Below are 26,536 nucleotides of genomic sequence, written 5' to 3' on the forward strand. Positions count from 1 at the left end.
AACAAATGTTCTGAGTGAAAAGTGGGCAAAATACGTGAAAGGCATTTCATTGAAAGCAAATATGGATAGTTTACAGAGATATAAAAAGGTGTTTAACCACACTAACAACAAAAGACAAATAAAAACCACCTTTTTAACCTATCAAACTGGCAAAGATTTAGAAAACAAAAAGCACCCAGGGTGGAAAAATACCACATCTCATGCTCTCCTGGTGCTATAAATGGGTGAAACCTTTCTTGAAGGTAACATGGCAAAATGTGCCAACATGTTACATGAACACACCTTCTGTGCAGAGGCGCCAATTCTAAGGTGTGAAGACAGGATCAAGGATTTTCTAATCCTTTCTCTAATAACCTGAAAACAATCTATAAAAGGGTCTATGGATACATAAACAACAGACTGACATGCATCAAGTAGAATCATTTGTAATGATTAAAAAGGATATTGTGTACCTATACTGCTTGACATATGGAGTTGGAAAACTCTAAGTATAATGGGAACTCATTTGAAATTTTATACACACATAGACTATTTTATCATCATCATAATTATCGAAAGAGGTCAGGTGAGGAAGAATATGAGCCAAAATGATGACAGCAGTGTTTATAGGCAGTCAAGGAATTTTTGCTTTCTTCTGTGTAATTTTCCATATTCTCTGAATTTTCAATAGTGGGTACATATTTCCTTTGCAAACTAAAGCAAATTAAGAGTAGTCTTTCCCGCTACCACAGAGATTTCTTTAATGCAAATTAGCTCATGTGCAGGAAAATGACGTCAGTTGTGTTGGCTCCAGCAGGAGCGAGTTTCCTCACACTTAATGGGAAAGTTCCATTCGGCAGCTTCAAGACTTCCACTTGTCTACGTCTATGTTAAGCTACCTGAGGAAGCTGAGGGTGCCGATGAAGAAAGGCACAATATTTTCCACTGTGTTCAGAATAACGTAAAACTCGTAAGTCAACACCCTTTTTAACCTTGGCGAAATTAGTCTCTGGGAGAAGTGGGACTATGAAGACACAACTGTCAGGAGGAAAACCAGGGTTTAAGACTGCCTAAGATGAACTGTGACACTGGGTATAAATGCCAGTTGAGATTTGGCCATTTTGTGTGTGTTATTCTGTGTACGACATTCCACTGGTCTCAAATGATCTGTTCTCATCTGTTCCTAACGCTCTATTCCCTGTAAGCCCTATCACTCATAGCACATGACTTTGCAGAATTAAAGATTTTTCAGGAATGCAAACATGGCATTAATAGAGAAATGCCTATGCTATTCTGAGTAAAATGCAAAGAGGTAGAGAAACATTCCATAAGTAAAAACAGAAAGAGAAAGAAAACTTTAAACTTCGTATCGCTTCAGCCATGGTTTCTAATGAAAGATATGAAACACAGGGCAAAACCATTTCAGTATTTGTGATTTACTCCATACATTTTTATTTCATGTTACATATCTAACGAAAAAGAAACGGTCTTTGCTCCACTATCCACTTAAAAAATCTAAATAAGACAGAGAATTAAACAGGCATCAACTGTGGAAAAGGCAGTGATCCAATCAACATTTTTTTTTTTTTTTTAGTTTGTATAAACAGGAAAGAGATTTCTTTCTTTCTCATATAAAAGAATTCCAGAGGTGGACAGTTCATACTGACTCTGCAATGCCCATCATGGCAATTCACCCATCATCTTTCCTTTTTTAAGGAAATACTACTTTATTGCAGTATAATCGACATACAAAAAGTTGTACATATATAATGGATACACTTTGATAAGTTTGGAAATAAGTATATACCAGTGAAACCATCACCACAACATATTCCATAAACATATGGGACACCTCCAAAAGTTTCCTTCCACTCTCTTTTGATCCCATTAATTTTTTTTTAATGTTTATTTATTTTTGAGAGATAAAGAGTGAGCATGGGGGAGGGGCACAGAGAGAGAAGGAAAGAGAGAATCCCAAGCAGGCTCCACACTGTCTGCACAAAGCCCAAGACGGGGCTCTACCCTACAAACAGTGCCATCATGACCTGAGCTGAAACCAAGAGCCGGGTGCTTAACTGGCTGAGCCACCCAGGTGTCCCTAATCCCATTAACTTCTGAACAGAGTATTCAATTAAATACCCTCAGTTGGGATGGAGGGAAGAAGAAATGCAAAAAATGAGGGAAGCAGCTCTGAAACTATATTAGATACATTGCAGCCTTGACCAAAAGAATAAAAGTATTAGTTGGAAACCATGGTGCTCTGTGGAAAAGGGGAGACACAGGGGAAAGTGAAGAAAAAACCCTCTAGAGACCTAAAAGCAAAGATACCCCAGTATCTTGTTACCCCAGTAGTAACAAGAACTTCTAGTATCTGGATCTTAGGTTCTAATACTATTCTTCACTAAAAGCTCTTCAGAGAAAAAATTGATTCCAGGGCTGGACCTGGGAAGGTATAAGATGAACCTGGAACATTTTGTTACATCTCTAAGTAAAGAGATGCTCAGAAAAATGATAGAAGAACATAAAAGGTCGCAGGGGCCTGCTTGAAGGTGTTCCTGCACTAAATATGGGAAAATCTGGTCACTAAATAATTAAGGTCAGTAATAATTATAAACTATGAAAAAGTACCTTGAGATTTGCTTATTTTATGAAATTGGGTATTGGGGCACCTGGGTGGCTCAGTTAGTCAAGTGTCTGACTTCAGCTCAGGTCATGATCTCGCGGTCCATGAGTTCAAGCCCCACATCTGTGCTGACAGCTTGGAGCCTGGAGCCTGCTTTGGATTTTGTGTCGCCCTCTCTCTGCCCTTCCCCTGCTGGCTCGCGCTCTCTCTCTCTCTCTCAAAAATAATTAAACATTAAAAAATTTTAAAACAAACAAAAAAAAAAGAACCGAGTATTTAGCCTCAAAATTAAATGCAAATTTAATTTTAGTATAAGTAATCTCATGAAAGTATTTTATAAACTGTTAAGTTTAATAAAATGCATTTTTTTTAAAGTTTACAAAATATTATTTTAAAATAAGTTTCCTTTGGGATCATTCTCAGATATATGTTAGAAATTAAGTTAGCTCCCTTGAAGGTTCAAAAATTTTTCTTCAGTTCATAAATTATCCATCTATATAATTTTCAAAGTATAATAACTGAGCGAAGTAAATAAAGCTTTCGACTATTTTTCGATTTTATATCTGCATATCCAGCTGTTCTGTGAGTTTGAGATCCAGTGGTAAAATACAAAGTTGTGAATTTGAACTATTTTAAATGCATACCTTATTATCATTAGTTGTAGTATAAAATGGTCAGACCCCTGGAGTTTGCCAAGAAACAGCTGATGTTGAAATTATCTAAGCCTAAAACGCACTGAGCAGAGAAATGATCACAAAAAAAAAAAAGAGAAAGAGAGAGAGATAGAGAGAGAATTGAGCTAGCATTTCTTCCTTTAGTATTTACTCCTTTTATGTCAATAAACATTTGAGTACCTGCTACATGCAGGGCATCATAAAGTTTCTATACTGAAAGAATGAAGATATACCTGTGTATCTATATACATATTGAACATTAAACATTGTTCTTTTGAATTAATCTGGCCTCGTGATAAGGTGACAAGGGCCATAAAAGTAAAATGAAGAAAGATAGGTTTTATAGAAAAGATAGGCAACTGGGGATATAATAGAAAGACAAACTATACAGTATTTGATAATTTCTGGTCCTTCTACTCTCAGAGAATGACTGCCCCAAGGTCAACGTGGTAGTTAGCCAAGTGCCATGTACTAAAAAAGAAATACAAACCACAACTTCCACCTGCTTGAAATCCTTCAATAACTCTCCATTTCCTGTAGCACAATATCAAGCTCCTTAGATTTAGCATACAACTTACCTTTCATTAGCACATCATGCCCTTGCCAAACCCAGCTACATGCAAGTTCTAGAATGCATCATGCTTTTACTTGTTGCTGGGCCCTTATGTATATTCCCCTCTGTCTTCATTACTCTTCCCACCTTTCTTTTTCTTGGAAACTCTTTTTTTTTTTTTTTTTTTTTTTAAGTAAGCTCTACGCCCAATGTGGGGCTTGAACTCACAATCCTGAGATCAAGAGTTGCATGCTGTACCAACTAAGCCAACCAGGTACCCCGTCTCAGCCAACTCTTATTCATCCTTCAGTCTGCTGAGATATCACCCCACCAGGAAGTCCCCCTGGCTCTCCAGGTCTGAATTAATTGCTCCTCTACACATTCCCACAAAATCCTATGCTTCCTCTGCTATAGCATTTATCACACTTGACTTTCTCATCTTTACTTCCAATTGGCTGTGAGTTCTTCGAGGGCAGGGACTCTTGTTCCCTGCCAAACTTCAGTGTTTGATTGCCAATACAGTTTTATGGAAGAAATTAATAAATTACTTCCAATAATGTATTATTAATAACAATTTTTAAGTAATTATTTTGGTAAGCTAACCTCATAATTTCCCATCCATGTAGACTATCTGCTTTGTATTCAGAATATGATGGATGTTGTGGAGGCATGGATGAAGGGAAAGGCATTACCTAACCACTTGTAACAAATTAGGTGTGTGTGTGTGTTGTGTCTGTGTGCATGGGGAAATATGTTCATGTGTCTGACTACCCTCTCTCTCATCTGATAGCTTTACTTGGCAGTTGGAAGATATTTATTGAGGAAGTATTTCTTTTTAAATTATGTATATTTATGTATGTGTATGTTTATGTACACTGAACTTCAAGAGGTGGATTTTTTTGGTATTTTTTTCTTCCAGAAATCATAGCACAACACTCATGGCTAAAGGCAGTAAAGGTGGGTAAGAAGGATCAAGTAATTTTTCACAACCAAATTCAACTATAGGACATCAACATTATTTTTCCAGTTAAAAGCTTACTTTGAGGAAGTTTTTAGCTTGTTTTTCCTTAAAAGCAATGTTTTTATCCCAAGCTCCATGGTGTCCTTAAGGATTCCCTAGAGGCATGAGGGCCAAAGGGAGCAAACACAAAGTGACCAAAACTCTGAGCTTCGATTCCCTTCTTTAGTCATAGTTACTCTGCTTCCATCTGTTTGGTTTTTTTAATAATAGAATTCCAAAAAAGATTTTCTTTGAAGGGTTCACTACATTAAAAAATAAGAAGAAAAAAAAGGTTAAAAACCACCAACTTAAAGGATTAGAGGTGGACTAAGGCTCAAACTATATAATTAGAGCACTAACATTTTTCATATTTCTTGTTTAAATTCACCTCTGTCGGGTTTATAGGCCCTTATTTGTGATAAAATGAGAAATATCATTGGAATGCAGATATCCAGGTAGAGTAAAAACAACATGGGTTTGGGGAAGTGTATTTATTCTCTGATGCAGCAATAAGATTATTTATCTTATAATGTTTAATGGCATTATTTGTGTACCAATCTTCAAGTTAATGATTCATAACAAAGAACACCAAAATAATATAACTGAACAACAGAAAAGCCCACTGGAAATGCCAGCTGCAGCTATGTTTTATATATATTACATGAATACCCCACCTCACTTTAATAATCTCTTAGTAAAAAGATCACCTTAAATGAGAAAATTCACCAAACTCACACATAAGTGGCAATTTTAACTATTTGGCCAATAAAGAAAAAAATTGAGAACAGGGTAACTGCAACCAAGGGGCTCCATATCCCAACATTCAGAAGACCATTGGGAACACCCCAGTAGGGAGAATTCGACCTGCTGGTGAACTCAGCAGTGATAAGCAGAAATGCGAGTCTCAAAACAGAAACCTTCAGCCGTCCTCTGCACAACTGCTGGAATTGTGGAATGGTATTCCACTGCAAGTCAGGTAAACATCTGAAAACAACTTCTAGCTCCGTAACTTCCTAAGTTAGGTGAATCCGAAATCTTTACAATTGAACACATATAATTATTACTAAGATCTACTGAGTTGAGAAGGAACCAACCTAATTTTCATCTCTTCTGGGAAACCTTACATGAGAACTCTAAACCCCGGCACTGTCTTCCACTCCCAAACTCCTCTGACATGTACTAGACACACCCTCATTTGGCACCCAGTATTATTAGTTATCTTTGTATAGATATGTCCATTCTCCCCATCTATGCTCAAAGCCCCTAAAGAGTAAGTACCATGGCTTACTCCTCTCTCCTAAAAGTCTTAGAATTTTGTGAAGCATATGCAAGTGCTAAGCAAGTGTGTCTTGACTGTCTGCTTAATTTTATTTATTTTTTTTATTTTTTTAACGTTTATGTATTTTTTTAAACTTTCTTTAATGTTTATTTATTTTTGAGCGAGAGAAAGAGAGTGAGTGCCAGCGGGTAAGGGGCAGAGAGAGAGAGAGGGAGACACAGAATCCAAAGCAGGCTCCAGGCTCTGAGCTGTCAGCATAGAGCCTGACACGGGGCTTGAACTCATGGACTGGGAGATCATGACCTGAGCTGAAATCGGACACTTAACCAACTGAGCCACCCAGGCGCCCCTAACGTTTATTTATTTTTGAGGCAGAGACAGAGTGTGAGTGAGGAAGGGACAGAGACAGAGGGAGACACAGAATCCGAAGCAGGCTTCAGGCTCTGAGCTGTCAGCACAGAGGACAACACAGGGCTCGAACTCACAAACTGGGAGATCATGACCTGAGCCAAAGTTGGACGCTTAACCGACTGAGCCACAAGATAACACACCCACCCAGGCACCCCTTTAATTTTTTTTTTTTTAATATTTACTTTTAAAAAAAGACAGGGTGTGAGTGGGGGAGGGGCAGAGACAGACAGTGACAGAATCTGAAGCAGGCTCCAGGCTCTGAGCTGCCAGCACAGAGCCCCACGTAGGGCTCAGACTGACGAACGGTGAGATCATGACCCGAGTGGAAGTAGGATGCTCAACCGACGCTTAACCCCTACTTAACTTTAGATGTGGTTTATATTGCCACCTACTTATAATGTTGATGGAGAGACAGTTTGGTATGACTGTGTCAGGCACTCCGTTCCTTTAAATACCAGTCAGGAGCATAAGAAAGAAACTGGATGGCCTGAGCAGGCTGTTTGGAGAGCCACACAATCTATCTGATATAGCACCTCCCTGCACCTGTCATTCCCAAAGAACCAAAGGACCTATCTAATTCTAGAGCTAAATCTTTACTTCCCTTCCCATGCTCAGCACCAAAAGAGAAATCAAAAAACTTGGATTCAAGTCCTAGCTATGCCAATGACCCAGCAATTCATTTCATCTGTTTGAGTGGACTACCTGTAAGGTTCTTTGCTTCAACTATCTGTGATTCTGAGTCTAACTTCAGGCCTTTACCTTCCATATCAGAAATCCATAGAATAGCCCCTTCTCCCCACTCCTAAAATTACCTGTCTTTCAATATACATCCCATCATCATCATCACTGCACCTGTGCTCAAAGACCACTTCTGGCTTCTGCTGCAAGGTTACCATGCTCATGAAATCATGTTCACTTGCCTGGTCTTTATACATGTGCTCATTTAACAAACACACATCACATAGCTGGTTGGGTAGTACAAGATAACACACACACTTGGGGAAACTTCTAATATATTCCTGCTGTCAGCAGCAAAGATAAATATAACCCTACTTACAAATAAGTGCCAGTAACAATAAACAAAATTATTTTCATATGGGTCACCAAATAGGTTGTTGTCAACTTAATCAACAGCTTGGTGGCCCTGAGAACAATTCCCTGATCCTTCCAATTTTGTAAGAAACTTATTTTTATTGATACATCAACAGCAAATGATATTAGGGAGCATCACAATGGTTGTTATGGTAAATGGCTCAGAAAGAAAATTTAGTAACAATTTTGATGGATTTTAGGGAGTATATGAGCTAGATAAAAATATATGAGCCATATAGAAATTCAAAGCAATTTAAATTAATACCTATCAGTTTTGAATAATGAAGAAGTTTTTCAGAACCTAATATATCTTTGTTCTGAAAAAAGGCTAGACATATCACCTAAAGACCTTCCCCTTTCCCTAGCCAAGTAATTTGTTATCCAATTAATTACAAAGAAAGGTGGCAACCTCACCTCTTCATGAGTCTAGCCAAATGAATCATTTGTGTCTAGCCATAATAAAATCACAGATGAAAGTTCAGTTTTAGTAGTGAGACAGACATAACAGAATCCCCTAGGCAATATTTAAGATGTTATTTTTCCTTGGCCAAAATTATACCAACATTTTGCTATATTAGGTGTTAACTTCAGTACAAACATTAGATAGTCATATAAAAATTTTTGACTAACAGTACAGTGAGGTTTTCTTCCATTTTTAATAAGGATAGAGTGATGGGCAGACACTCTCAAAATCAGTCAGATATACTCTTTCACAAATTATTATCAAATCTGTAAACTCTGAAAGAAGCATTAATTGGAAACAGAAAGAAAAACTGTAAAACAACTTTATTGTGAAACCAATGAAATAAAAATTTCATTCTAGTAAAGAATATTCACTTGCATTATCTAAAATATTGTATTGCTATATCAATGATACTAATATAAAAATTTTCGTTATTCTGTTTTGTTACCTCGATTAATCTCTTACATTCACCTACTCTTATCCCATATTGAAAGATATCAACTAATGTTCACAGTATTTGAGTAACCTTCCTAAGGTCACACAGACAGTAAGTAGCAGAGCTGAATCCAGATTATGTGCCCCCATGGCCTGTGCATTTAAGCACTGTGTTCCCCACCTCCCACTTAGTCACCACTCCCAGTAAATATTCATCACTCCCAATAAACATAACATGAGTTATTGATTTCATAGCTGCTACCACAGCAATCAGATGCAACTTTTATGAGGAGTGTTCTGAATACACAATTAGTTCAATCCACTATGTAAAAGGTAAATGCTCAAGTCTCGTTAATTTCTAATAAATTTTCAAATGCAGAAGGGGTATAAAAGGAAGAAAAGTACAAATCTATATATACAACATCAATTAAGAGAAAAATATCGCTGGAGTTGTCTTTGGACTTAAGCACTGAAAACATTTATTATCCTGCTATCCTTTCAGCCCCTCTGTATTGGCTCTTAGAACTTCATATTTCACTGTTGAAACACAGGAAAGCTGGAAGATACGTGCATTTCAAAACATCGTGCCCTTTTGCAATTTCCCTTCTACATTTATTACCCGGATCTTTAAACACTCAACTAGGAGCTAAACCAATTCAACTGTATGTGTAAAATGTAAAACTGGAAATGCCAGAAAATCAACATGACCTTTAAAATGTAACATTTTCCACAATCATTTAGTTAATAGTAGAAAGACATTTTATAGTATTTAAAGCATAATCTTCATGTGTAATATTTTCAGCAAACATAAAAGCAAATACAGAACAAAGTACTTAAAAATCAACCACATTTTTTAAACAAAAATTGCAATTAATTTTAAGCTACCACTTGTTTGCAGTAGTTACTGTACCTGTTAAACATTCATAACCATACTGGTGTGCTCCATTTGTCAAATACAAAGCTGATGCAACCATCACCACCCAAGCCCAGTCACCTCCTACGACTGGTAGGGCCTACCACTATGACTAATTCTCCCTCAACTTAGCCCTATTAGTTAGCTTGAGAACTAAAATATGTGTCAGACAAAGGCCAAGATGAGCCCTCTCTCTAAGTCAACAGGACCACCTTGATTAATTCCAAGGCACTGATCGCATCATGTTTTCTAACCAACAGACTCCTCAAAGATACTTAAAGAAAGATAATAATTAGGTAGTCGATATTACCATAAAATTAAATTTTATATAAGAGCAAATGTAGTCTTCTATCTTCAGATCCAATCATGTATTTGTTAAAAGTAAAAGATATGCAAATAAATGCTAATGGGATGGCAAATTTTCCCCAAGAGAAAATCACACTTCAGATAAATCACCACTCTTACGATTTTAATTCCATAATCAAGTAGCAATCCTTGAGAATGTAACTTTCCCCTTTGACTACTTTGATTAAGTATTTTCAGTAGAAGCTGATCAGAAAATAGTTTTTCTTAGATTTTTTTTTTTTTCCACTGCACGGTTCCTAGCAGATTAAAATTAGCAAGACAGATGAAGTCAGAATCCACATCATCTCCATTTATTGCCTTTAACAGCTGAAAATTAGGAAGAAAAAGAGATCGAAGAAACAAACAGAACAATCTAATGCCTGGCTAAAGGACAAATTCTACCTTTAAAATTGCCCACGGTTCCTATCAACTCTATGAATTCACTTCTTTAATGAAAAGAGTGAAAGAGCAAGGTTATAGCTTGCAGAGACAAAATAGTGACATATCAGCCAAGCAACTAAATTAGGTATCTCACCTGTCACGGAGAAAATCAATAAGGCCCAGTGAATTTATATTGTACACTGCTTTATTTAGGGAAAAACTTTGAAATACAACATCTTCAGCTCTTTGTGTACTAAACATATTCTGCTCCATTGGCTGGAAGAAATCTAAGAAAAGATGGCCTCTGTGGCACAGGGCAAACAGGACTCTGCCTTAGTGCAACACAGAAGCAGAACAAGATGAAAGAAAAGCAGCTGGGAAGGGGAGTTTTCCATTCAACATACGTAAAAATAATCAGGGAAAGGAATGTAAGTGGCTACCCTAAGAAGAAAATAGGTAGAATCGGCTTGGGTGGAAACAAAACACCAGCAGGATTGAGGAAGCCCTCAAAGTAGTTTACACCCCAAACAAATCAAGAGTGACACAAACTCAGGCAGGAAAAATGTGGCTCAATAGTCAAAGACATGCAGAGTCTGACCTGATTCTTTTCCAGCATCATCTTCTTCTCTTTTATGATGGTACCCTTCACATTCCCTCCCTATGCCTTTACTTGTTCTACTCTTTCAGCCTAGGTTTCTTTCCACCCTCTCCACACACTTAATGCTGCAGTCTCCTAATACAAGCTCAAAACTCACTCATATTTTATGAAGTCACAGGCAATCTCCAATCTGTTAGCTATGCCCCATCCTATGGCACCCAAAGCTTTGTTTACACCTCATTTTGGACACTTAATTATATTCTGTATCAGTCATTTATTTACGTATTCATCTTCCCCACCACTATACCTAAGGGTGATTTTTTGGGGGGAGGGGGTATATTTTTTTAACTGTGGCAAAATACACATGACATAAAATTTACCACATTAGCCATTTTTAAATGCACAGTTCAATAGTGATAAGTATACTCACATTGTTGTGCAACCAATCTCCAGAACTCTTCTCTTGCAAAACTGAAACTCTGTATCCATTAAACAACTCCTTATTCCTCCCTACCCCCTACCCCTGGTAACCAGTATCCTGCTTTCTTTATGAATTTGACTACTCTAGGGACCTCACATAAATGAAATTTGTCTTGTGACTGGCTTATTTCACTTAGCAAATGACCTCAAGGATCATCCATGTTGCAGCATATATCAGAATTTCCTTCCTTTTTAAGGCTGGATAATGTCCTACTACATGTGTATTCCACATTTTGTTTACCAATTCATCCAGCTGTGGATACATGGGTTGCTTCCACCTTTTGAGTACTGTGATTAATGCTGCTATGAAAATGGGTCTTAGAAACTTTTCAATTATTATTTTTTTAAGCTTTCTTTATTCTTGAGACAGCACACAGGAGTTGGGGATGGGCAAAGAGGGGGACAGAGGATTCAAAATTGGCTCTGCACTGACAGCAGCGTGACTGACATGGGGCTCGAACTCAAAAAGCATGAGATCATGACTTGGGCGGAAGCTGGACGCTTAACCGACTGAGCTCCCCAAGCGCCCGCCATTTTACATTAAGAGTGCATAGCATTATAATTTCCCTACATCCTCACCAATACTTGTTACTATTTTTTTTAATAGTAGCTACCCTAGTGAGTATGAGTTAATAGTATCTCATCATGGTTTTCATTTGCATTTTTCTAATGATTAGTAATACTGAGCACCTTTTCGTGTTCTTATCAGTCATTTGTGTATCTTTGTTGGAGAAATGTCTATTCATGTCCTTTGTTCATCTTTTAATTGAGTTATTTGTTTTTTGTTGTTGAATTATAGGATTTTTTATAGACTCTGGATATTAACCCCTTATCAGATATATGATCCAGAGGGATTTTTTAAATTCACTTTTCTATTCCCTAACTTTCCATAATGGATTATATGTAATACAGAAATATACTTTGAGTTGAATGTGTTTCTTCCATTAAAAAAAAATTTTTGTATAATACAAAATTCAAAATATCCAAAAGGTAGTATACAATAGAAAATAAGACACCCTCTCATCCCTGCTCTCCAGCCACTCCCCAGAGGCATTTTATATTTTTTAATTATTCCCTCCAGAGATATTCTGTACATATACAAGAAACTATATATCTTAATTTAGTCTCCTCCAAAATATTAACCTACTAATGCCCACTGTTCTGCATCTTTTTTTGACTTAATAATTATTCCATTTCAGTATATATCAACTGCCTTATTCATTTTAACTACTACACATTCTACTATACGTACCATAATCTATTTATCCAATTCCCTAAGAATGGGCACTTAAGTTGTTTCTAATTCCTGCCAACAATACCCTTAAATATATTTCATCCAAGTACAAGATCTGCAGAATAAATCCTAATAAGGAATCAAATGATATGTGTGTTTTAAGTTTTGTTAACTATTTCTAAATTGGTCTCAATGAAAACTGCAAAAATCCATACTCCCATTAGCAATGATGAATCTGCCTATTTCCCTATACCCTCAATAACACATTGTGTTTTCAAACTTTGTTTCTTTGCCAATCTGACAGACTACTAAATCTAATATTTAGGTCATTCACAATCTAACCTCAATCTACATGTTCCATGGCCTTTTACTGTAGACAAATAGTTTCTCATTGGTTCTAAATTAAAGAACAAAGGTACTTCCCAAATGTCTTTGTTCAAACCCTATCGGTTATTTTGAATGGTTAAGATGATCTTTCTGCTCTCCCTGCAAATACAAAAGACAACATTGATTCAACAACTATTTAGTAAGAGTCTACTATGTTGCATAAAAGTAACTGAATTTTGTGCAATGGAAGATCATAGTAGGGAAGGTCAACCTAGAATGGAGAGCGGCCTCTATAACTTTAAGCTATACAGGCATACCTCGTTTTATTGCACTACTCCTTTATTGTGCTTCGCAGATCATGCTTTGTGTGTTTGTCTGTTTTTTTACAGATTGAAGTTTGTAGCAACCTTGTATCAAGCAAGTGTCTTAGTGCCATTTTTTCAATAGCATTTGCTCACTTCATGTCTCAGTGTCACATTTTGGTAACTCTCACAATATTTCAAACTTTTTCATTATTATTATACTCGCTACAGTGATCTGTGATCAGTGATCTTTGATGTTACTATTGTTAATTGTTTTGGAGCACGACAAACCATGCCCATAAAAGATGGTGAACTTAATCAGTAAGTGTGCGTGTTCTGACTGCACATGTGGTGGAAACAGAACTATGTCATGTCTTCAGCCATAGAATACACTTTGAAGACAAAAAAAGAACTTTAAATTAGTACAGATACAAAAAGATGAGATTGCAAGATAATAAGGATGTTAATAAAGGACGTGACTATTAGAGTTTTATCTTGAACTAAACAACATCAAGCATTCTCAAACTCGGAAGTGTAGAGTTTTCTGTAACTATAATGCATTAGTATGTCGCTGACCATTCCTCTAAGTATTTTAAACTAGATGGACACTTTGAAACTAGAATTATATTTAATGTATCACTTGCCTCAACATTTCAACTTCACAAGACTATTTGCATTCTCTTCCCCCCCAAAAATCTTTCTACCTAACTATGCCTTGCCCTACTGGCTTCAATCATCTACCATCTTCAATGGTAGATGTTTTCCTACCATAAACATCTAATAATGTGTCTCTGACTATATACAGAAGGTGGCAATATAATTCGTGCTGTTGAAGGGAGAACTAACATCTCAAGCTAACAACTAGGAAATAAATGTGATTAGGAGCACACAAGCTGAATATCACAAAGTGTATACCTTTCACAATAAGATACAAGCAGCCTTAATAAACAAGACATATTCAGAAGAAAAAAAATGCATTTTTTTCTCGGACACAGCTAAATAATACATCTTTTCTGTAGTATTACCTTCTTAACCCCAATTATTACTGCCCTTTATTACTTGTCTGCAAAACCAAAAAAAAAAAAATTTTTAAAAGTTAAATGTGATAACCCGATATGACTCATTAACTAAATAATTCCTCACATTTCTTAAAATTTTTTTTAAGTTTATTTATTTTGAGAGAGAAAAGACAGTGTGAGTGGGGGAGGGGCAGAGAGAGAGAGGGAGACTGAGAGTCCCAAACAGGCTCTGAACTGTCAGTGCACAGCCAATGTGGGGCTTGAACTCATGAAACCACTAGATCATGACCTGAGCCTAAACCAAGAGCCAGATGCTTAACAAACTGAGCCACTCAGACTCACATTTCTTTATGAATTAAAGTTTACATAGGATTCTAACAAACAGCTTGGCTAGTACTCAAAAATAACCATGTGAGCTCCATTTTTCCAAAAAAACGAAATGAAGTTCAGAGACGAAAAGTTCATGTTCGCATAGTTGATAGTAGAGCTAGCACTTGAATAAAACCTCATAAACTCGTTCCATCTTTTCACCATACATCACCACTTTAAAGTATAGAAATTTATATTTACTATTTTTTTAAGTTTTAAAATACAGGTTTTAATGAAATGTTTAGAATATTAACATCATGCACACATCTCACACAATCTTCATCTGAAACTTAAACTATTACTGTCATAACTCATGTGTTCAGACTACAGTACTTCTCTTACACGAGAAAGAGATTCATAAAAAAGCTAATTAGTTTATGAAGTGCCTCAAACTCCTTCATAATGATACTAAATAGTTATTATTTAACAGAACTAAATAATAATTACTTAGTATTTAAATGTGACACTAATAAAACTCTCATTAAATAAGCTCTTGGAAAAATACCAAAATGCTTTGTAAATTATCTGCTACACCAGGCAAAGTAAAATTTAAGGAAATAAGCTACATACTGTATGATTCCAACTATATGACATTCTGGAAAAGGCAAAACTATGGAGACAGTAAAAAGATCTACGATTGTCAGGGGCTGAGAGAAGGATGAATAGGTAGAATACAGTGGACTTTGAGGGCAGTGAAACTACTGTATGATACTATAATGGTGGACACGTTATCACGGATTTGTTCAAATGCACAATAGAATGTACAATACAAAGAGTGAACCCTAATGCAAACTATTTGACTTTAGGTGATAATGCTACATCAGTGCAGGTTCATCAGTTGTAATAAATGTATCATTCTGGTAAGTAATGTTGATAATGGGAGAAGCTACGCATGTGTGGGGGTGGGGGCCTATGGGAAATATCCGTACCTTCCCCTGAATTTTGCTGTGAACCTAAAACTGCTCTAAAAAAAATAAAATCTATTTTAAAAAATTAACACAAATTATCTGTGGCAACTCTAATCTTTTCCTACCAAGTGTTGCTCTACAGGTCCACTATTACCTACTTAGCAAAGAACACCTTTGATTACCATCAACCCTAACCTTTAGTTGAACTCTTCTTTACAGACTCAGTGCCCCTCACAATGCCCACTGCCCTTTGTAGCCCACTCATCCTCAAACATGACATCAGTTGAATAAGCCCAAAGACAGGCAGAAATTTTGGTACAGACAACAGACAGAGAAGGCAGGTAATGGAGAAGGAAGTGAAGAATACCTAAAGAGAGAAATCAGCAGGAAAATCCACCAGACAGAGCAGAAAGCAGAAAAGAATCCTGAGATGCTTTGAATTTATTGGTCTACATAATGTGAAAAATGCATAAAATTAAATTTTCCTAAAATGTAAAATATGCTATTACAAACATTTCCCTTCTTTAAAAAAAAAAAGTCTTTGCTGTACATGATTCTAAAACCAGAACACCTAAACTTGATAATGTGTTTACAATGTGTCCTCCAGCTACAAGCAAGATGATTTTTCAAAGGCTGACCATAAATGCTACAAACATTTTTCAAAAGAAAGATATATACAAATGCATGTGTCAAAGTGTCATGACAAAGACCTACCTCTCGGAATAAATTTTTGGATAAAATGGCAAAGATAAAATTTTTATGATTTATCACATGGAAGAAAGACATTATCTTGTGGGCATTCTTAATCTAAGTCAAAAATATGCTATGAGTTACCAAACTAAGCAGGAGTTCAATGAGATTCTGAAACAGTCATACACGAATGACTGTGTGTATGTTGGGGGGTGGGCGAGGGGGTGCTTGCTTGCTTTGGTCAGCATTGAGAACAGGCTAAGCACCTGGCAGACCCGAACATCTGAGGCATTTAGGAGAGGCTAAGGGCTAGAGTGGCAAATCAAAGACCCATCAGACAGGATTAAAGATGGCTCTGGCAGGAGCCACCACCATCATCAATACCACCTGAGCAAATAATGACCCTCGGCATCTGAAATTTCAGGAGAGGCGTAAAGACTGGAGTTTTGCCAGTGATCCCATTCAGTTCAGTTAATAGCAATTAAACACCACTGAAGTACCAGGCATTAAGTTAAAGGTGCCAGAAGACAATGAAGAGTAAGATGTAGCCCCTACTTTAAAAGTTTCCAGTCCAACATAGGGTAAGACAAGTCCACAAATGACTATAATCCAGGCAAAACAGAGCAAATTCCAAAGACAGATATAAAAATGAGCATCAGACATTCAGAGATATCATCAAGGAGGTAGACTATCTAGGAGAAAACCTACCTAGGTGACTGACAGGTTCTTGCTATGGTTACTTTTCTTGCTCACGATTTTCTCCCATCAGATGTACTACTTTTACACTAGAAGATGTGAAAAAGTTGGAAAATGTATCTATTGCTTTAATGGTTTATAAAGGATTTTCCATAAAGTCTTCATTGAAATTCAAAGCTATGCTGTGCTGGGTAGAGGTGGTTATCTTGTCAGACAGCCAACCCCCCAAGATGGTCCCCAATGATGCATGCCTCATACACTGTGTACTCTCACTCTGAATCAGGGCTGGCCCATGAGACCAATCAGACATCAAAATGATGGTGTGTGACTTCCAAGGATAGGTTATAAAAGGCTCTACAGATTGCACATTGGTCTCCTGTATGTCACTCTGGGGAAGCCAGCTCCTATGGTGTGAGGGCAGCTGAATGGTCAGGCCCTTATGGAGAGGAATCAAATTGCCAACACCAACTTGCCAGCCATGTGAGTAGGCATTTTGGAAGTGAACCTTTTAGCCTCAGGCATGCCCTCTAATAACTGCACCTCTAGCTGGTATCTGACAGCAACCTCATGAGACCCTGAGCCAGAACCACCCAAATTGCTGACCCACAGAAACCATGATTTAATAAATGATTATTGTTGTTTTCAGCCACTGAGCTTTTGATATGTTACAAAGCAACCAGAGAGCTAACGCATCCCAATTTTACATGTGATGCTCAGAGAAACTAACCTAGCTACTACCATTTAGGAGTGGGCAGGGAAACCTGATCTAGAACCCAATCTGAGGCTTTAGGTTCAGTTTCCTTTCCATTAAATAATACTACTTCTCAAGTAAAATATGTTAGAATACCATAGGATGATCATTCTTATGTGATTATAGGACCAACACTAATATACCAGGCATCCCACAGTAAAAAAAAAAAAAAAAAAAAAAAGACACAGTTACATGTCCCTCTGTACATAACAGACATGATGGGACCCATAATATAATTGACTACATGGTGCTCCATGGTACTTTGTGGAGTTTTTACTGTCTTCTGGAAGATTTCTATATTTTAATGTATAGATTTTAAAAATGAAAACCTATTTAGAGCATTTTAATACTCAACAATCACATTACTAACATTGAGAATTTTTATACACTTTACAATCTTTGTCACAATAAACATTTGTATAATTTTAAATAGAATTAATGTGTCAGATGAGAAATGCTCAACTGCTGACTGTTTCTTTAAGGATTTATATTTTTGCTTTAGGTCTTCAACATTTTAGCATTATGCAAATACAGTAAAATATAGCATCAAAATGCTCATGATGGTGAAATCTTACATTCCAATCTGTAAAATGTTACTACCTTGCAGGGCAAGGTGGCAAGCTCTTAGCCAGTCTTATCCTAGAGAAAGTCAACAGAATATTTCATTGTCAAAACCACATCTACACGTAATGTCCCTTTATACAATCACCTCTTTTGACCCACACAATCTTACAAGGTAGGACTGTTTACTGCCATCTCCATTTTCCAAAGGATGATGGGCTTAGAGAAGTCTAAATAACTTAACTAAGGACACGTGCTATTAAAAAGAATCACAGGGGCACCAGGGTGGCTGAGTTGGCTGGGGGTCCAACTCTTGGGTTTGGCTCAGGTCACCATCTTCACAGTTTGTGGGTTTGAGCCCCCCATTGGGCTCTGTGCTGACAGTGTAGAGTCTGCTTGGGATTCTCTCTCTCTCCCTCTCTCTGCACCTCCCCTGCTTGCTTGCTCGCTCTCTCTCTCAAAATAAATAAACATTAAAAAACAAATAAAAGAATCACGAAAATCTGACCTATTACTTTTTAGCTCCAACTCCAAGACTTTTCTGCTGCACCATATCTTAGCTCAGTCATTCTCTACCCTGGCTGCATTAGAACATCTGGGGGCATTTTGAAAAATATCAATACCTGGACATAATTCCAAGAGATTCTGATTTAATTGCTCTGGTCTGTTTTAGTCATCTAGAATATAATAAACGAGTTGTAGTAAATTCATAGAAAGTTTGTACTAGAAAAGGAAAAACTGTGGATATCTCTATATGTCAGCTGAAACATCTTTATCCTCCAAAGTTCCCTGAAAGACACAGACATCTTGCAGTAAACCAAACAGAACAAGGAGGAAGAAGAGATGAAAAACTGAAACCCATTCCGCCACTATCATGGGACCACCAAGGAGTATTTTATTCCCTTGATCCCACTCCTCGAACCTCAGCATCCTATAACTTCACTCCACTGCAAGTTCTAGCTCACGTGTCACCTTGAGATTTCACCTGTGCGAAGTCTTGTGGCTAACACAAAAGAAAGAAGTCCATTGTTTTACATCCATCTTACCTTGGACCTCTATAACAGCACATATTGCATAAGGCATTTATTTACACATCCATTTCTCTCACTGACCTGAGAAGTCCTTAAGGGCAGGATCCCTATCTCATTCATCCTTCCCATCCTATGTAGCCTTCCATATTATACAGCCTTGAAGACAGCAGATATTAATAAATGTTTGCTAAATCAAATGATTTTTTTTATGTTTGGCATGGTTAATTCCCCCTTAGCTTCCTAGTACACACTCTGTTGACATTTTTCAGTTTTTAATAAAAGAAAGGGGACTTTTTTCCCCCCCACAGTTGGATTAGGTCAGAGAATGATGTAAGTGAAAAAAGGCCAGATGCAGTGAAAGCAAGTTATCAGTGGAACTTTGGACAAGGAAAAAAAAAGGGTAAATAGGATATTCAAGAGTGGGGGTCAGGTATGCATTTTTTGTTTGTTTGTTTATTTGTTTTAAAGGGAAGATTAGGCAAAGACAGCGACAACCTGATTTTCATTCACTAGAAAGCATAACAAAGAACCGTGATTACAGGCAATTATATTTTCAACACTTCCCTGTCTGTGGGGCCCCTTCCTCTCAATATACATACATGCTGTCTCTCCCCTCAAAAAAAGAAGCCTGCCACAGTGAGTTTCATCTTTGGACACATATTAGAGCTTTGAAAATTCTGGACTGCAGACCAGTGAAGTCAGAATCTCTGAGAAAGGGCCCAGGCATACTTACTCTCTCTTCACTTCCTCCTCTCCTATTCACTCCTTTTGCCCACGCGGTGTACTTTCTGCCCCCACCAAACCAACGGAGCCATTGATTCTACTTTACAATCCTCATCATGCTTGATGATTCATAGCATTACAGTTTTAATTGGGTTCTACTTCTTGAAACTCTGCAAGTTGGCCTGAAAAGTTTTGCTTTCTCTTTTCCCCCAGCTTCTCTGGCCACTCCCCTTCTGTCTTGGTGTGTACCCAAAAATTCAGTATTCTCCAAAACTTACCTTGAGCCCTTTTCTCTTTCTATGCAGTTCCTCTAAGCACTTCTGTCCTTACCCATGCCTTCAACTACTCTCCACATAGTAAGCACTCAGAAATCTGCCTCTGCATGCAGCCTCCTCATCTCTTGTGACACTCCAGGACCGTATATCCAATGGCCTCCTAGACAGTCCCAACTCGCCAAGGACATGTCCAGCAAGCTCCTTAATCACTTGTCCCAGCCTGAACTCAACAGCTGCCCCCAGCCCAGAGCTGCTTCCTCTTCTCCCTACCCTCTCACCAGTCAGAAATCTGGCAGCTACTCCAGCACCCTCACTCTCCCCTTTCTGTTACATTCAAACAGTCATGAAGATGAACCAATTTCCACTCCTTCTAAATATTTTTCCTAAACTTCTAAGTTTACTTCTAAGTTTCCCCACTACTTCCAGCCTTGTCCCAGCTCTCGAGTGGCCATTATCCATACTAATACACTGTCTGCTCAGGTCTCCAGTCTTGCCACATCCCCACCCAGCACCTCACTCCACCCCCAATCGACCCGGCACTTTGCTTTCAAGGTGACCTTTCATGTCGCTCACAATGCCGCACGTGGCATAGAAAGTATGCCCTGACCTAGCTATCCAGTTTCATCTCCTTTCACTCCTGACTTTGCCCTAATGTAACTGACCTATATATAGTTCCATGAACACAACATGCCCTCGTAATGCCATACAACTATTCAGGCTATGAGCCCCACGTGGAAATGCTCTCTCCTGCTTGTCAACCTGCCCACTTCTACTCCGCTTTCAAGGTTCAGTTCAAAACACAACCACTGCTAAAATCTTCCCGTGACATTTCCATCAGGGATCAAGAGCTCCTGCTAGCCTTCCTTTGCACTTATACCTCTGTTATGGCAAATAGTACACAATATTTGAACTGTTGGCCAAGATGTCTACTGTCCTACTAAACTATAAGATCCTTGACCAAGGACAGTGACTTCATCTTTATAGCCTCAGCACTAGTTCAATGCACAATAGCATAGAGTTAAAAAAAAAAAAAAAAAAAAAAAAAAGTGGTTAATGACAGGACAAGAAGATCAACTGGATTTCAAGTATAGAAAAAGTCCAGATCGGGGGTTCCTGGGTGGCTCAATTGGTTAAGCATCTGACTTCAGCTCAGGTCATGATCTTATGGTTCGTGGATTCAAGCCCTGCATCGGGCTCTGTGTTGACAATGCAGAGCCTAGAGCCAGCCTGTTTCTCTGCCCCTCCCCTGCTCACACTTTGTCTCTCTTTCAAAAATAAATAAACATTAAAAAAAAAAAAGAAAAAGAAAAATTTTAAATTTTTAAACCAAAGAAAAAGACCAGATCTTTAGGAAGTACAGACATCTATTATTAAGTCCCACCCATTAAAAAAAAAAAAAAATAGAAATACATGATTATTCAGGTAATAGCGAGGTAATGAAAGAAAGAAAGAAAGAAAGAAAGAAAGAAAGAAAGAAAGAAACTATCATTGGACTAAGCATCAATAAGGAGGTAAGAATCTCCAACGGAGCAGCTGACAAAAGATCAACAGAAAGGCCAGAGATAGAGGTGGTTCTTTCTACGAGTCAAGTAATTCATCAACCTAAATCCATGGACTGAGCAAAAATTGGCACCTTCCTCTGTGAGTTCACCACTCCTCCCTTTTGTTATTCTCCATAGCCTTTTCTCAGCCCCCACTACTAAATTCCAGATTCCAGGGGTAATGTCTCTCTGCTGGAGCCACAAATCCTGCCAGTGGATTATTCTGAGATCTAAGGTGGGGGGGTTAGGGGGCTGATAACCTTTGTTCTTGTGGCCAAGACCGAGAGGGAAGAAATGAAACTACTATTTACTGATGGCTAATTTTGAACCAGATATTGTGCTACTTTACAAATGCTCACTAAATCTCACAATAATCATGAGCAATTATTCCATTTTACAGATAAAGAATTTGTATCCAAGATCACAGCTAAGCAATCACAGAGCCTACTTGAAAACCCAGAAGTAATAGCATCTAGAGTATTTCTATATTCCTGACTGCCTCAAAATGAGGGATGTGGTTCCGCTATTCTAGGCTGGAACTCAAAATATATTATTCTCCAAAACCCTATTATAAATGTTGGCTAGAGTCTGTAGTACCACTGATACATAATGGGCATATAATGAGTTAAAATAGCTTTTTGGGGTCCTGATCTGGAAATCTAAAGCCTATTTGTTATTCGATTTCTGTAAGTACACCGTTCAACACTGCAAACAAAAATGGACTTGGAAATGAATTTCTGGAATACAAGAATATGTTTTTCCACAAAAAAATCACCAAGGATAGAAACTATTTTACCTCGTTAACTTGTAAGAGCAACGACACCAGAAGACACCTGTGGGAAGTGTGCTTTTCTGACCAGGTGCCCATTTAGCGTGTGCTGTCATTTGAATAAAACATCACACTAAACCCTACAGACCAGAGCTGATGATACAATGTCACCAACTAGAGCTGATAGGCCTCTAATCTACTGACAAAATGTACTCCTTAGCAAAGTGAAGCCAGATGTCTGGTGTAAAATCTGATGTCTGTGGACTTGTCTTTCTTGGCTTCCAGAGCTGTATTAGATACACTAAATACACAGCTTAACTGTATATTAAACCCACAACTTGGCAAAATCATGACAGTTTGGACATGTAGCATCAGTATTTTTATTGTAATTCTTATAAACCAAAGACATTTCTGAAATAGAAATCCTAAATTTAAGCACTCAGCTAAATGCGGTGGTATGTCTTTCCCACGTTAGGAACAGTGTCAGAGCTTTATAAACACATTTATAGAAACCCTTTCCCTTCATTTTTCAAGCTGACACTCTATAGGCATAGCTGTGGAATGATTTCATAGGGGGAATTCAAGCCACGTCAGGGGTCAGTCCTTGTCCCAGAAACTCTAGGATCAGATATAACAAGTCGTGACTGTGAAAATGCAAACATCCACCTTCAGGAAAGTGAAATACGAGATACCTTACTTCAATAGCAAAGATCATGAAGAATGTGATGAGTGACCAGATAAAAAAGGAGGGAAGTTAACAGTTAGTATCTATATGCCAGACGCTGTTTTTTTACACATTTTTAAATATACTCATTGTTCTGTTTTGACAGGTGAGACGTTAGGGAGCAAAGTTTTAACTGGTCCAAAGTCGCAGAGCTTATGAGATAAGAGCCAGGACTCAAGCCAATGTCTAAAAGAATCTAAAAGCCATGCCACTTCTGCAGGAGGATTGGCCTGGTACACAGACAAGAACATAGAGGTAGAAGGCCAAATAGTAACATATAATCATGAAACAAATAGTTGAAGAAATAGACACAAATTGTTGAGAAGGTTCATCTAAGAGTAGGCTCTTAAGAGACTTGCTTTCCATCTTTCATATCCCTGCAAGATTCATTTTTAAACTTATGTAACCAGAAAAAGTCATCTTCAATAAAAAATGAGGTTAAATATACCAGAAACTCATACAGGTGACCAGCCTAGTACTTACTTTCTTAAGTGAATCCCCCATAACACTCTCCATATTTTCTCATCTTACATTATCTTTATGCAACAATTCAAACCATTATCCTCATGTAATTTTTATACTGGTACAATACACTTACTACACTGGAAAATGACTATAACACTGTAACAGCACTCCAACCAGTCTTAAGGGTTAACTTGCCTCAAGCTTATGCCCTTTGTGCTTGCTGATCTAAGTCCATTGGTCTGTAGCCAAACTAACCTACTTTCCTGGAGATTTGCAAACCGCTGGCCTTGAGGAGTGAAGAACCAAACTTTCCCAGAAGATAACACCTAATCACATTAAAAAACAGCTGCCACCGATGACAACGAGCCTCTTCAGGGTCATGTCGACACACAACTAACCGCCTGGGCGCCAGCTTCTCCTGAATGTGGCAATCAGGAGAATGCCCCCTCTCCCCATTCTTCACGCCTTCCCCTTAAAAACTCTCCAGCTGCACCTGGACTGGGAAGATGGTCTTTGAGACATTAGTCCACCATCCTCCCAGGTTGCCGGCTTCCTCAATAAAGCAATCTTTCCTTTGCCACCATCACCTGTCTCTCAAGTATTGATTTTCAAGCAGTCAGCAGCCTAACCTGAGTTCAGAACTGATTCTCTGTCCAGTAACAACACTATTCTAAAAAAGGACACAAATCACCACGTCAGTAATCCTTGAAAGTTTACCACTGAACGTGCTAGAAGGCAGAAAAATAGCACTGTCCACCCGCAACACTGTATAGACTAAGCTCAATAGTATAGGGAAGGTCTTTACAGTAACACTTAACTATTCTGAAAATCCACAGAAAACTGATGAAAGGCCTGCCCCAAATGGCCATCTCCAACACAGGCTCATCATTCTTACCATCCAACTTATACATCAGTGCTCGGTCGTTTGGTAGGAAAAGATAATAAATAAATATCTACTGCGCTAATGAATGAACCCATCCATAAACAACTATTTTCTAGTTTTTCGTACATTATGTATATGGCTATCTGAGCCATATACACAGACAAGTAAGAAGGCAGGTTAAGGGTACAGGCAGCCAGGGCCAAGTTGCCACAGAAAGCAATTCTGGCTCTCCTGTGTAAGTATCCAGAATGGTTTGCTACATTCTTGCTTGGGGCTAACCTGAATTTTAACTAACTGAAAACACTTGTTTACATGGGACACATAGGATGCATAAGGCATTCCCAATGTTCTGAGAGGAGCTGTGTTTCATTCCAGTAAGAAGGTAGAAGGATGGCAAGTGATGGAAGATTTGCACAAAAGAACCAGTGTAAGACACCACACTGAAAATCACAGCAAACCTCCGAGGGTTTCAGTGTGTGTTTGGCCACTTTTCAGAAGGGAAAAGAGTATTTGTGAAGGGGTATCAAAGTCAAGGAAAAATGGCCCTGCCTGGTAATTTCACCCCCACCCAAAAATCGAAAATCAAAAACAAAAACAAAACCTTCCTCTATGAGCTTGAGAGAAGATCCCAAAAGAATTTCAACAGTTATGATATTGTTATTTTTACCCTTTGGCGTTCTAAAGAATTTTTACAGAAGTCTCTTAAAAAAAAAAAAAAAATCTGTGGGTGGGTCCCTGTGAGTAATCAAGCAGGGCCATGATTGTTTAATGACTACAGTCTGGGGGATTAATCAAAGGTAGCTTAGAGAGCGCCATGGTGGGGAGGCAGACAACTGCAAGACCAACGTTCCAAAGACGGGATAACGACAGAAAGCTGTCGGGTCAAGTAGCTAAAAGGGATCTATGCCAAGCTGTCAAGTTCCCAGCCAGCTCTACAGGCTCTAGGCCTGAGAAAACTTTCGGGCTTGGAGTCTGTGAGCCTTGAAGGTGGGCCTCGGTTTCCTGATGATAACGGTAGAATTTGGCCCCCACATCCCCCAGGGGCAGTTGTGGCTCTCGATTTTTGTCTCCCTTGCTCTTTCTTACAGAGTCCTAGCTCCTTCCACCCCTGATCATTCCTTACTTACCCTTTCTCCCGTTCTTCCTCGGTGAGAAGGGGTAAGTGGTTATTTTGTGCCCTCGCCCAATTTGGCCAAAACCCTAAAAGTAAAAATGACAGAGACAGGTGCTTTAAAATCCTGATGTTGAAGCCTCAGGAACTCCCACCACCTGCCCAACACTTCAAGGCGCAGGGCAGCGCGTCCCCACAGCGCTCCCTCACGGCCAGGGCTTGGAGCCGGAGTTGTCCCCTCTGGGGGGCGGGGGTGACAAGGAGCGGGCGCGATCTAGGGGTGCCCACTTGGCGGGGAGGACCTAGCCGCCTCCCGGCTACGTGTCGCCGTCGTTAGGCGCCGAGGAGCCACCATAGTTAGCCGAAAGGGTAGGCGACTGTGCCGGCCGCCGCGCGGGGCCTTAGATAAACACGCGCACGTACACATGCTCGCGACCCCACAGGACTCGCGGCCGAGCAGCTCTCAGCCTCCCAGCAATTCCCTCCCCGCCTGCAGCCGACTCCTCCGGAAAGGGCCCAAGCCCGGGGGACCACCAGGGGTCGGCGGCTGCGCGCCCGCCCACCCCCGCCAGCCTCACAGAACCCCCCGAACCGCCACCGCGCTCCCGCCCTCCGCACCCGCTGCGCAGCTCAGCCCAGGGGAAGTCCCCGCGCTGGCCCCGCCCCCCACCGGCGGCAAGCTCCGCCCCCATCCCCCAGCGCGCGGGAGCTGCGCGAAGCTCCGCCCCCCGCGGAAAACCGGTGCCGCCTCCTCCCCCTCCCACCGCCCCCCCCCCCCCCCCCCGGCAGCGCCAGGCTGGGTTAGGCCCAAATCCCGGTATGGATTTGCAACGGATTAAAAAATAACACTCATTCAGCAAGCAATAACTGAGCACTTACTCGAAGTTCTGCACCGTACTAATGGCAGAGAGGACGACAGAGAGCTGAAACT

The 26,536-nt window shown here is 39.1% G+C and overlaps 1 protein-coding gene across 7 annotated transcripts in view; it reads right to left on the reverse strand.

Annotated features, from left to right (window-relative positions):
• Positions 1-26,269, reverse strand: part of IMMP2L (inner mitochondrial membrane peptidase subunit 2) — an 881,848-nt gene extending 855,579 nt beyond the window's left edge. For 3 of the 7 annotated variants that reach the window (XM_042970147.1, XM_042970156.1, XM_042970165.1), the window contains exons 1-2: positions 26,029-26,192; positions 25,622-25,694 (exon numbers count right to left, since the gene is read on the reverse strand). The gene's annotated coding sequence lies outside the window, so the exon portion shown is untranslated. The other 4 variants (XM_042970161.1, XM_042970185.1, XM_042970177.1 and 1 more) reach the window with 4 other exon arrangements.
• Positions 26,270-26,536: the final 267 nt, after the last annotated feature.

Source organism: Panthera tigris, chromosome A2 (genome assembly GCF_018350195.1).
Source record: "Panthera tigris isolate Pti1 chromosome A2, P.tigris_Pti1_mat1.1, whole genome shotgun sequence".
Classification (NCBI taxonomy): Eukaryota; Metazoa; Chordata; class Mammalia; order Carnivora; family Felidae; genus Panthera; species Panthera tigris.